We start from the raw sequence: 14,171 nt of genomic DNA, 5'->3' as shown, positions 1-14,171 counted from the left end.
GTATGTATGGCTGAGCCCCTTTGAAACTATCACAACATTGTTAATTGGCTATACTCCAATAGAAAACAAAACGTTCAAAAAAATGTAAGCAACCTAGATGTCCATTGACCGATGGTGGGTAAAGAAGACGTGGTGCCTATATACAATGGAGTGTTACTCAACTGCAAAAAAGAACAGATTGGATTGGCGTCAGTTGCAGTGAGATGGATGAACCTAGAGCCTGTTTTACAGTGTGAAGTAAGTCAGAAAGAGAAAAACAAATATTGCATATTAATGCCTATCTACGGAATCAAGGAAAAAAGAGTACTGAACCTATACTAGGTTTGAATAGTAATGAGCCTACTTGCAGTGAAGGAATGGAGATGCAGATGTAGAGAATGAACTTGCGGACACAGTAGGGGAAGGAGGGAGTGGAAAACGTTGAAACAGTAGCAGTGACAAGCATACACTAGCATGTGTGAGGCGTGCAGCTAGCGGGCGCTGCTGCGTGACACGGCACACTCAGCCTGGCGCTCAGTGACAACAGAGGGAGGCATGGGGGGAAGAGGAAGACTCAAGAGGGAGGGGATGCATATCTATATCTATATCTAATCATGGACAATTCACGTTGTTGTCTGGCAGAAACCAACACAACATTGCAAAGCAATTACCTTCCAATTAAAAAAAAAACACACACACCTCCCAATTGCAATGGAAAATGGCAAAAAAGCAAACTGAATGCTCTTTCTCCCCATTTCAAGAAAGGCCACCTCTGCTAAAGATCTGCAGTCCAGGACTTCTTGAGCTAAGGAAACACTGAACAGAATACATTTTATTTGATTCTGAGCTGCATCATTCTAAATGTTGGCTTAAAGAGGTCTCCGATGCAGAGAAACTTTAGTGTCCGAGTATTTCCAGAGGAACCTAGTGCCCACCTACAACACGGGAAAGAATAGCAACCATCCATATGGTACAAGATGTGGTGCTAAAAACCAGCACTGGTTTAGAAGACAAATTTGGGTTTTGGAAAGGGTTTGAGATCATGAAAGCTTGATCAGCCCCAGACCCATAGCCTGAATATGTCACAATGCCAAACATCGGCTTGCTCATCTGTAAAATGGGGATAATAATATCCTGTCCTATCTATAACCAGGGGACCTTCCAAAGATTAGGAAAATAAACATTGAAAGCATTTTAAAGCTGGAAGAGTTTTGTCCACCTGACGATGTGGTTGCCATGACAATTTGCCACTGCTTCTTTGCCTTTCTTTGAAGTTGGTCATAAGACTGAATTTCCTCTGGGCTCATCCCTTGGCTTACTTGCAGCCTCTTAAAAGCCAGAACCTTCTCATTATGAATTTGTTTAGAGATCTATCACCAATCTTTGCTCTTTTAGGCAATTTTATTCTATCTCATCCTGGGAATGTCCCATTTGTAATGTCTGCATGTCCACTCTGGCAGGAATGGCGTGTGCATTTGTGTGTTTGTAATTGAAAAAGAGAAAATATATATCATTTCCTTCTCATCCAAGAATCTTCATCACAGGTGAGCCTAAAGATTCCAGAAGCTGAGGTCTGAGGGTCTGTGTGATGGGCCCTTGGGCCAACGATAATGTCATCAGGTGTATCTCACTCTCTGCCTTTTTCAACTCTGCTTTCTTTGGCCTTGGCTTCATTCTCAGAAGAACTCAGACTGTTCCCTGTGGGTCTTAGGATGGTGCTCTCAACTGAGCTCTCAACTCCAGGAGGACCACCCCACTACTTTAGGCAGTCCAGGTGCTATAACAAAGTGCATAGACGGGGAGACTCCCAAACAACCGAGGCTGGAAGTCCAAGGTCAGGTGCCCTCGTGGTCAAGTGAGGGGCCTTTTCCCATGTCCTCACAGGGCAGAAGGACCCTCTGTTGTGATAAAGGCCACTCTCCAATCATGGGGCTGGACACTCAGGACCTAGTCACCTCCCAAAGACCCTGCCTCTTAATAACATTATACTGGGGTTAGGGTTTCGAGATTTGAATTATGCTTTGTAATAATCCATTAAGGAAACTATTATATATACATGTATATATGTATATATAAGTATATAATCGAATCATTGTTGTATACACCTGAAACTAACATGATATTGTAAATCAATGATACTTTGATGAAAAAAATTAAACTCAAAAAAGATTTGAATTTGGGGGAGACACAAATATTTAGCCCATTGCATTATTTCATTAGCTATCCAACATCAGAAAAAGGTTTCTCTCCTGAGGGCACAGATAAAAGCATGGTAATTATATCTCATTGGCTCAGATGGTCTGCTGGCTTGGGTCCACCCATCATAGTGACCAAGCACATGCGGGGCTCCACCCGTCTCAGGTCCGAGTCACATGGACAGCAAGAGGAAGCTGGGGGGGTCTCAGGAAAGCCAGGGGCTGCCAACAGATGAATTCTGAGCACCCTGTGGCCTGAGGCTCGCTGCTGTCTCCTTCCTGCATGACGGAGCGGGCTGATGCTGACCAGCTGATGCTGGTCCTGTGAGCATGCCATCAGCAGCAGCATGGGACTCTCCTGCCCTCATCCCAAGACGCCCCATCATTCTCCTCTCCATCTAAAATGAAGCTTGGCACTTGTGATCAAGGACAAGAGCATGTAGGAATTTCTCAAGAAGTTCCTTTCTCTAGCTATTCAGTGAAAAGCATCCTTCTTCCCAGGTGGCGCTAGTGGCAAAGATGCCACCTGGCAACGCAGGAGATGTAAGAAATACAGGTTCGATCCCTGGGTCAGGAAGATCCCCTGGAGAGGGAAATAGCAACCCACTCCAGTATTCCTCCCTGGAGAATCCCATGCTTGGTGGGCTACAGTCCATAGGGTCACGGAGTTGGACACGACTGAAGCAACTGAGCACACAGAGCTATTCAATGAGATGCAGAATTCTTCAAGGAAAGTAGTCAAGCAGCAGTTTGGTTTCCAGACTTTGTGTGTTTTGACTTTGATGGACGCATTCCTTTCCTGTGGCTGCCGTAGGCAATGACCACAAACTTCATAGCTTTAAACTGCACAAGTGTGCTAGCCCATAGTTCAGAGGTCAGGAGTTTGACGTGAGTCTCACTGGGCTAAAGCTGTGGTGTGGGCAGCTGGATTCCTCCTGGTATCTCTGAGGGAAAACCCATTCCCTGGTCTACTCAAGCTTCTAGAAGCCATGCTTCCAGTTGCCTTGGTCCATGGCTTAGCCTCCGTCTTTGTATCTTCTTGAAATCTCTCCCTCTCACTTGACAATACTTTTTGTCTCCAGAAACAACTCAGCTATGAATTTGCATGATTTACTAGACATAGGCTTTACCCCTGACTTTGAAATGATTGGCTGAAGGTTTTCATGTTCATTTCCCAATAAGTAATGTGTCTCATCTGTCAAACAATGCTTCTTTTCATTTTATCTTCTGACTGCTCTTGCTTGTAGAAGGTTTTCCAGGAAACTCTTTTAAGAAATTCTGTTGGATGGATGTTTAGCCTTGATTTATTCCTTAGTACAATGCCTTTTGAACATTTACAAATAAAATAAGAGTGACATGTCTGTGTTATAAGATAAAAAAGCAAATGAACTACCCCTGTTGAGATAAAGATACATGTGACAGTTTCCTCTTTAGTTTATGTGGGAAATCTTCAAGTGCCTTTGCAGGTGGGCTCAGTCGTGTCCACCTTTTGTGGCCCCATGGCCTATAGTCCGCCAGGCTCCTCTGTCCATGGGATCTTTCAGGCAAGAGCACTGGAGTGGGCAGCGATGTCCTCCTCCAGGGGATCCTTCTGACCCAGGGATGGAACCCAAGTCCTTTGTGTCTTCTGTATTGACAGGCAGATTCTTTACCACTGTGCCTCTTGGGAAGCCCTCAAGTGCCTTAGAAAATGCTAATGCTGAAGCTTCCATGGATACCAAAGTCAGAAGAAAAGAGAAAGAGCATGCTCACTGTACTCCTAGACGATCAGCTAGGTCATCTTGTACTGCATGGCAATTGCTGTAAGGTGGAAGAGCAGGAGAGGCCCAGTAGTAACCTAATTGACCAATCGATTAATTATTTGAGCTTCCATCCAACAAGAAAATACAGTAAAATATAGAAAATATAGGAAATGTATAGAAAGTACAGTCTTGCTATAGTATAGCAAGTAACGTAATATTGCAATTTCCTCTCATGCTTCAAATAAAAGCATATTTAAAGCACAAGAGGAAATTACAAGGCTTCCGATAGTGCTATCTTTCAGTGAACTATCTTATTTAAAGTATTTTCCTTAAATGAACCATGCAGCATCTTTGCCACCAATAGGGAAAATATTAAAAGAGAAATAAATACATGTAACCCATCCCATTTCTTTTCTTGTAAACTCCTCCCAAACTGCTTCGTTCATGTGATCCACCAGCCAGAAGTGATGCGTTGAAAATAGCCTCAGCTAAAAGCAGGTATAAGGCGAGGTAGCCAGGCTTATTATGTAGGATTCTACAGGCAAACTGTGTGATTTGAGGAGGAATTTGAGGAGGAAGTGTGAAGATTTGCTCTTTTTTTCTTTTAGAGAAAACACCCAACAGATGCTTTGAAATATTAAAACCCCTTTTTTAGTTGCACAGGGAGCAGAGTTTCTGCAGAGAGGCTGGATTTATACAGCAGTATCCTACTGTGGGCAACTTCATGGCCAGTCACAGGTAGTTCAGCAGAGGACCCAGGTTTGCACAAGTGACGTAACATTCTGCCTCTAAGGACGAACACATTCTGGGATGCAATCAAATATAGGCCCATGCTGATTCTGATGAACACAGTTTAAGAAGCAGTCGTTGACCATGGGGTGACTCAAATATTTATTTAATGTGTTGTTGTAATGGGTCAGCTGTTGGGACAGGGGTTCTTAATCCTTCAAATAGGATTGTGACTGCCGCACCCTCTACCCACGCCCTCTCCTCTCCTGCAGTTGCGGCTGAGGGTGATGGACCTTGACCTTTCTGTGTTATTCAGCAGCTAATAATTCTGCCAGTGTTTCTCACTCTTCCCCTGATACCCAAGCCTGAGCTTTCAAAGAACTGGTTATTTCTGCACAGAGAATCTCGGTCCCAAGAACCCTCTTGGCTTCATTGTATACAGCACTGATAACGTCTTACTCTTGAGAATAACTTCTACATCTATAAAGTAATGTCATCATACCTACAGCTGATGTTTCCCATGGATGTTGGGAAATTTGTCAAAACTTTGGAGGATGGGCTATATACCTATTGCTGTTCAGTCGCTAAGTCGTGTCTGACTCTTTGTGACCCCATGGACTTCAGCACCCCAGGCTTCGCTGTCCTTCACTGTCTCCTAGAGTTTGTTCAAATTCATGTCCATTGAGTTAGTGATGCTATCTAACCATCCCATCCTCTGTCACCCCCTTCTCCTGCCTTAAATCATTCTCAGCATCAGGGTCTTTTCCAATGAATCGGCTCTTTGCAGCTGGTGGCCAAAGAATTGGAGTTACAGCTTAAGCACCAGTCCTTTCAGTGAATATTCAGGGTTGATTTCCTTTAGGATTGACTGGTATACTGGCATTGTATTATTATCTCGCTAAGAATTAAGACTGAATGCCTTAGTACCTATGTCCGAGTCTAAGAACATCTATTTTAAAAGTTGCACATGTCTTATTTGTCATGTTAACTCATTTCCTATTTCCTATAAGGCTGAACTAATTCCAGCCTTCTATTCATGATCAAATTTATATGATAGGAAAGCCGGCATGATGAACAATTTCTTGCATGAAGTTAATGATAGCACAATATGCATGAAAATAGCACACAGACTGTGGAGATGCCTTTCCTAAAGCACTACCAGGGATATTCCATAATTTCTTATTAAAACAATAACAAAATGTGTGCCCTGGACAGTATCTTATCTGAGCAGTGGAATTTTGAGTAGTTTTCAATAGTCCCATGCTCATATTCTTTGACCAACCACTCAGGTTCAGAACTGAGGGGGTGAGTTCCACTAAATATCTTCAGCAATATCTTTTCACTTCAAAGTTATTTATTATCTTCTCTTTTCTTTCCCTTTTTCTTTTTTCCTTTCTTTTCCTTTCTTTTTCCCCCCAGTCGTAATGGCAACCCATACCTACTCTTAGCTCTAAATTAAACAGCTTGGCGATAATTACATAGTTGCCTACTCTTGCAAGAGAACAAGTACACCTCTCAAGAGTTCTGATGGTCTTGCTCGTACTCTTCCCCAGGGTAATTTATATTTAAATCTGGTTCTTTGACGGTGATGCTTGACTCAGGCTCCAGAGCTTTAGAGTCTAAGTCTGCAGTAACCATGACCTGCATCTGAAGGTCTGAGTGAGAAGTACATGCAGAGTGTGGGTTACTCAACTCCTTCAACGTGCAGCTCTCCTGCTGAAAGCCTTTCTCATTTGCTCTTTGGCTCAGAGCTAGAAATCTCCAGTTCTGACTTCCAGGTTCTCATTAAACACATCTGACAACCACCCAATTTCCCCTTTACGACTCCCCTCGTCCTCCTCTAGTTCTAATCAAACCAGTCTCTTATTCCATTAGCTGCCCTTCCAATCTCCGAAGCCCAGTCTCGGCTCGTCTCCCACTTTGGAATCCCATTTTGGATGGCTGTCAGCTGTGTCCCCCTGCCAGGGCAAGTCCTGCAGGTGCTTTTCAAGCCAGGCTGAATGTTCTGACCATATTAGCAGGCTTCTTAAATGAGCACTTTTTCAGAATTACCCTTCCCTCACTTTGAATTCTTTCAATGCTGACACACACATGGTATAGCACACTTGTTTTCTCTTCATCGTTGTGACGACTTCTTAATTTACACCTGGCTCCTCTGACACGTGTATTTGTTTCCCCAGGGGACAATCATCTCATTCATTTCTTCTGAACTTCTCACAGCACCTTGCATGAATCTTTGACAACCTATTCGTGCATTGCATCTCATTGAATTGATTTTCATTATATAATGAAAAGATATTGTCCAGTGAATGATGCTTTTTTAAACCTTTTATGATTCTCCCAAACATAACATTCTACTGAATTTTTATAATATTCTGAAAAAAAACAAAATAATAAAGATGACTTTTTGTAGTGCAGTTTCCAGGAATTCACCTAATATTAGATACTAGACACATTTCCGTCTCTTATACCATTTATGCTCACTCAGTAGGGAGAACCTGTATGCAGAGGTAAAGTAAAATCCTTGTGTAAACACTCATCAGTACTGATGGAAAAAATGAATGCCTGAATAGAAATGTTTAACTATGTTTGGGACAAAGGGGACTCTTTATCTTAAGCCTCTGTTATCTTTATTTTGATCCAAGCATCTGGATATTGGTAGATAGTTCAAATCAATGGGGATTTTACTGGATTAAAAAAATCATAAAAATATTAAAATAACATTCAGTTTGCAATTTTTAGGCATTAGTGTGAAGAAAATGTACAGATTCCATGTATGGATATAAGAATTGGACCATAAAGAAGGCTGAGCATTGTAGAATGGATGCTTTTGAACTGTGGTGCTGGAGAAGACTCTTGAGAGTCCCTTGGACTGCAAGGAGATCAAACCAGTCAATCCTAAAGGCAATCAACCCTGAATATTCATTGGAAGGACTGATGCTGAAGCTTGAATCCTTTGGCCACCTGATGCAAAGAGCTAATTCATTGGAAAAGACCCTGATGCTGGGAAAGATTGAAGGCAGGAGGAGAAGGGGGCAGCAGAAGATAAGATGGTTAGATAGCATCACTGGCTCAATGGACATGAATTTGAGCAAACTCTGGGAGATAGAGCAGGACAGAGGAGCCTGGCGTGGTGAAGTCCATGGAGTAGCAAAGTGTTGGACAAGACTTAGGGGGCCTGAGAAACAACAACAAAGGAAATACAAACCTTCTTGAGAAAAGTCTCATAATAGTTAATTTCAAGGTAGTATTTTGGGGCCATGCCTTTGAACTCACTGTGGAAGTGAAGTGAAAGTGAAATTCACTCAATCGTGTCTGACTCTTTATGACCCCGTGGACTATAGAGTCCATGGAATTCACCAGGCCAGAATACTGGAGTGGGTAGCCTTTCCCTTCTCCTGGGGAATCTTCCCAGTTGGGATCAAACCCAGGTCTCCTGCATTGCAGGTGGATTCTTTACCAGTTGAGCTACAAGGGAAACCCAACTCACTGCGAGCAAAGGCCCAGATTTTTACTTCTCATTGATTATGGGCTGATGTCTTTGTAAAATACAAAGTCATGCTCACCGATGCCACAGTTAAATGGCTATAAAACTTTCCAAATACTTACTTCCACTTTCTGGATTTCTTTCATTGGTGGGTAACAACTGCTTCTTGGATGCCAGCAACCTGTGGACCACCCTTTGAATTGCAGAGTCACTAGAACAGAAAAATCACACCAGAGAGAGACCTGCTATATTTTCTGACAAGAAGGAAAAAGGAACACTTTAAAAGATTAATATTATATCCATTAAAAATAAAGAAGTACTTGCAGCTGAAGGTGGACGGATTTGGACTCTGTGGACAGTTACTTTGCAATAATTAAGGCAAAATGTTCTAGGCAGCTGATTCTATTCTCTCTGAACAATGTAACCCCTGCGAAAGGAAGCGGGCCGGGAGGCCTGCCAACTTTTCTGGTGAAAAATTATCTTGCCAGAGGACAGATTCAAAGAGCAGATGTGGCTGACCCGTCAATGGGAGGTAGGAGTCTGGTGTCCCTCGTGTGTAACTCTAAACTTCCTTTGATGGCGGGTGGATGGCCTGGGCTGTGACTTTCCACAGCCCTTTCGTTTCTTCTCCCCTTCTCAGCACACCCCTTGTGGCGGCATCAGAGGGGCATGACATGATAACGAGGGGACAGTCAGGAGCTGAAGTCAGGGCAGTTCTCCCAAAGCAGCCGCTTTGCAGGGCGGTCAGAGCCAAGGGTCTGATCCTCCAGCTTTGCGTGTGCAAAACCGCTTTTTGCGAGTGTACTTAGGGTTGGAGGCAATCAACAGCTAGATAGCAGTCAGGAGGGACTGATGTGTAGACCTGAAGGCTGGGTTTTTAACTAATGTAGGAACAGAAATGGCCAACGCACTGTGACTTTTATGTCAGCAGGTGGGTGCGTGTTCTCTCTGATGGGAACGCTGCAGGGGAAATGAACAGAAACTGGAATCATATTTCACAAGCATGATATTAGAACATTAGGAAATAGAATGCTACTTTGGGTGGCATTAATGGCCAGTGTCATCCTGTAAAGATGTGATGCAATTAAACCTCTCTCTCAATTTTCATATTTAGTGAAAAATGTACTGAGCATCCTGCTTTGATTTGAAAGATATTCTGTCATTTAAGGGAATTGTGAGACAATCTTTGGGAGTATAGATGTCATTAATTCAACTCTCAGAGGGGAATATTGTTCTGACTCTTTGCAGGCTTCAAAAGTGCTGGTACTGTGCACCAGTTTTGCTCCTGAAAGAAATGTGAACATGTGTATGTGTGTGTCTAGTGCTTTATATCATATGATATTAATATTCTTAAACTTTTCAGCACAAAATATGGATATTATTTCTTTCTCACTTGCTATCATGTTGTACAGTTCAACTTGCCTTTGAAAAAAGAAAGAAATTCCAGTTCTATGACAAAGAATATGATTAATAGGTGCTCAGCTTTAGTTTCTTATATATATATAGTCAGATAGTTAGGAAAACACTCATATCCCAATGGCTAACCATTAATATTAGGACAGTAAAAAAAAATAAAGGAATAGTAACAGCAAATTTATAACATTGTGTTGAATACAGGCAGTGTAAATTATATCTAACTTAGGAGCTTCCCTTGTGGCTCAGATGGTAAAGACTCTGTGTGCAATTTGGGAGACCTGGGTTCGATCCCTGGAGTGGGAAGATCCCCTGAAAAGGCTATTCACTCCAGTATTCTGGCCTGGAGAATTCCATGGACTACAGTCCATGGAGTTGCAGAGTCGTATACAACTGAGTGACTTTCACTTTAAGAATAATGTAGGAAAATTTATTTCTAATTATGGCAAATCACAATCCTTTAATTAATAACTTGTGGTAAGTTTTTTCTGTAATCAACCTATACTATAGAGTTTTATCTTATTATAATATGTATGCTTACAGTGCTTGTCTATGTGTATATATCACATGCCTGAATACACGTGTTTACATGTATGTGTGTATGTATAGAGAGAGGTATGTATGTGTGACTTTATTTTACAAACTCATACAGCAGTTATTATGATAAACTAAAAATGTGGAGTATGCTTACTGCAAAGCCCTACACAAGCAATAAAATTGAATGGATTTTTAAAATCTTAAAACAATTTTAAAAATTCTTCTTTCATAGACCAATGGAACAGAATACAGACCCAGACACAGAGACACACAACCTTGCTCAACTGACTTTTTTTAAACAGCTGGTCATTCTTTTACTTTTATTAAAAAATTAGTTTTAACTACTGAACTATCAGGGACATCCCTCAACTGATTTTTTTTCCCCTGAGGCAGTGGCAAGACTTTATTGTGGCATTTTTCAATGACATTTATATACTGTCTCCTTTCATAATTTGAGATGCTATAATGATTTTTGTTATACATTTCTTCATAAATATTTTTACTGATGAATGATGCATTTATTTTTGATAAAGATGCAAAGCCATTCATTAGAGGAGGGAATGGGGGAAAGTTTTTTCAGCAATTGGTGCTAGAGAAATTAAAAATCCAAGGGCGGAAAGCAGAAACTAGACTAAACCTTATGCCTCATACAAAAATTAGCTCCAAATAAATCATGAACTTAAATACGAACACTAAAACTATAAAATTTTTAAAAATCCTAGGAGGAAAAACTTGAGGATATAGGTAAAGAATTTATAGACTTGCTGCCAAAACACAATCCATAAAAATATTGCTTAATTAGACTTTATCAAAATTAAAAACTTGTTCTCTGCAAAGGAGCATATGAAGAAGGTAAAAAAAAAGTAACAGAGAAAATACAAACCATATGTTCAACAGAGGACTAATATCTAGAATAAAGAATTCTCAAACTCAACAGTTTAAAAAAAAAAAGAAATCTAGGTAGAAATGGGTAAGACCTTAACAGGAATGCTGGCAACTGAGAACCTGGAAAAATGTTCAACATCATTAGGCATCAGAGATGTGCAGATTAAACCCACGATGAACTGTTGCTGTGTACCTGTTGGAATGGCTAGAGTAAAAATAGAGATGACATCAAATGTTGACAAGGATGAGGAGCAAACGGATTGCTCCCACACTGACGGTGGGGATGGAAGTGGTCCCCGGCCATTCTGGAAAACACTTTAGAAGCTTCTTATAGAACTAAACATGCAAATACAATACTATCTATCAGTGGTATCTGTGGGCATTTATCCCAAAGCAATAAAAGCTTATCTTTATACCAAAATATATGCTAATGTTTATCATAGCTTTATTCATTAATAGCCCCAAACAGGAAACAGTCCAGACATCCCTACAAAAACAAATGTTAAACAAACTTTGATGTTTCCATACCATAGAATGCCACTCACATTAGAAAAGATAAACTATTCCCATTCATCCAACAACTTAGCTCAATCTCCGAGGAATAACACTGAGTGAAAAAAGCCAATAAAAAAGTTATATACTTTATGATTTATGATTTCACTTACACAACATTTTTGAGATAATGAAAATTTAGCAGTGCAGAGTATATTAATGGTTGCCAAGGCTTAGAGAGGGCTTCCCTTATGGCTCAGATGGTAAAGAATTCATCTGCAATGCAGGAGACCCAGCTTCCATCCCTGGGTCAGGAAGGTTCCCTGGAGAAAGGACTGGCTACCCGCTCCATTATTCTTGCCTGGAGAATTCTATGGACAGAGTAGCCTGGCAGGCTAAGAATCAGACATGACTGAGCGACTAGCATTTTCAAGGATTAGGGGTTAGAGGAGGAAGGGGTGGGATGGGTTTGGCAAGAAAGGGGGTATGGTTTTCAAAGAGGAAAAGATACAGCTCTACCCTGTACCTAGAGTGTAATGGACACACACGTGATAAAACTGTATGGAACTAAGCACACGCAAGGACTAATGAGCTGTGTCAATGTTAATGTTCTGACTGTGATATTACAGTATGGTTTTCCAAGATGTTGCCATTGTGGGAAACTGGGTAACGTTTAAAAACACACAGGGTCTCGGTATTGTTACTTACAAATTCTCTGAATGCATAATTATCTTAATAAACATTTCAACTAAAGGCAACTCCCCCTTTTTTTTCATTGATTTCTTGGAGATGGACCATTTGGGGTTGCCCTTGGTAGAAGATAGTGGGTGCGCTCCGTCAAGGCTGGTTCTAATTCTTTGGTCAGGTTTTACATGGGCTGTGAGTCTTGGGTGGACCATAACCCACCCGTTTAACACAGCCCAGCCTTGACGACATCATAGTCCCAAAGCTAACCATCCATGACAGATTTTTTACAGCTTTCTTCTCTGCCACATTGTCTTCAGATAGATCCTGTGAAGAACCTTCTGTCTCTCTTATCTGATGCCATGCCCAGAGCTCTGGATGTCTCACCAAGCCCATGTTTTTGGTTTGATTGTCTGGTGCCACATTCTCAGAAATGCCAGGGTTTTTTGTTTCATTTATTTCTTTAAGTATACAGAAGCTTGAGTGTCTTTTCAAGAGCCCACAATGAGTTCAGAATCAGAGTGTACTTTTGTACTTTCCTAACCACAAGAAGTTGAAGCTCAGTTCAGTCGCTCAGTTGTGTCCGACTTTTTGTGACCCCATGGACCTCATCATGCCAAGTTTCGCTGTCCATCACCAACTCCCAGAGCTTGCTCCTCAAGTCCATGGAGTCGGTGATGAAGAAGTTGAAGGATATTATCAATACCTTCATGATTATAGTAATAATCTCTCTCTTTGATCCTAGAAATATAGGCTCTGAAATGTATACACAAAACGTTCACACAGTAATAATTACAACTGCAGAGTAAGCCTGCCCTATATAAAGCAAGCACTGTGCTTAGTTTCACAGACTTCTTTTACCCCACAGCCCTTAACTTTCCCCTCTTTTCTCTTAAGCTATGGAGAAAAATTAAAAAAAAAAAAAAATAGTACTCTCCAGAGTGATGTCCTAGTCTTCCCCTTCGGAGCAGAAGTCCCTCCAGGGCTTCAAGGATATCAATTTATTCAGCAACAAGACAGAGCTTTCCCCAGGAGTTGCTGTTACATAACGTTGAGAGAGTGTCCTCAATAGAGCAGGCTGGAGATTACATTAAAGGAGATGCCAACGGCTCCTGTTGAGAATTAGGACAACCTCACTATTCACTGCTCAGGCTCAGACCTCTCTTGGCTCTGATGACCCTCTGGAATCTCCTTTCTCCCTCAGCTGGGCCCCCCTCTAACTCTTTTTCTGAAGTTCTGATGCCTCTGCTGCTTCCATGCTAAAACTTGGAAAAAGAAAAAAAATGACAAATATCTTGAGTGCCTTGCAATTACTGCACGGCTGCCCTGGTGCTCACTGGCTCTCTAATGAATCTTCCAGCTGGCTTTTGCTGTAGCCGGGGAGCCACGGAAGACTTCATCCTAACACAACCCGAGAGTGTTAGGAACCAGAACAGAAAGCTGCTCGGCCCCTGCCTCCTAACTCTGTGGGCTCTAGCGTCTTATCTTTACAATTTCCCAATGATGGGAGCAAAGCAGGGTGCGCTCTAGTTCACTAGACAGAATGTGCATATACAAAGCTACAGGAAGATATTTTATAAATGAATGCCGATATTTCCCCTTCCAATGTAATTAGATATTCTGTTTCTATCTAAGGTCCTTATTACGCCAAAAAAGAATAATGAGGCTTTTAAACACGATACAGCTGGGCAGATTTCAGCATCCGCACAGAAAAGCCAGCCTGCCAGCCCTCCAAGTTTCAGAAGGAGGAGGCTGGAGGGGTGGGCAGAGGGGGAGGAAATCCAGCTCCTTTGTGGGGGAGAGTTGGAGGGGGTCTAAGAAACTCCCGATCCAAAAAAAAAGAAACACATGCGGGGTTGGCTGCCTGTTGTCTAAAATTTTTAAAGGCAGAGCAAGGTTTAAATAGGGGGCCAGAGGAAGAGGTGAGTTAATCCCTCTACTGTTTTAGGAAAAACCAATTCAGCTCATGCCTGGTTTTATCCCTAGTTTCCCCGCTCCACAGGCTCCACTGAGGAGACCAGCGAGCTT

This window comes from Bison bison, unplaced genomic scaffold, assembly GCF_000754665.1.
Source record: "Bison bison bison isolate TAMUID 2011002044 unplaced genomic scaffold, Bison_UMD1.0 scf7180017864377, whole genome shotgun sequence".
Taxonomy (NCBI): Eukaryota; Metazoa; Chordata; class Mammalia; order Artiodactyla; family Bovidae; genus Bison; species Bison bison.
The sequence above is the reverse complement of the archived record's forward strand: the minus strand, read 5'-3'. Positions refer to the sequence as shown.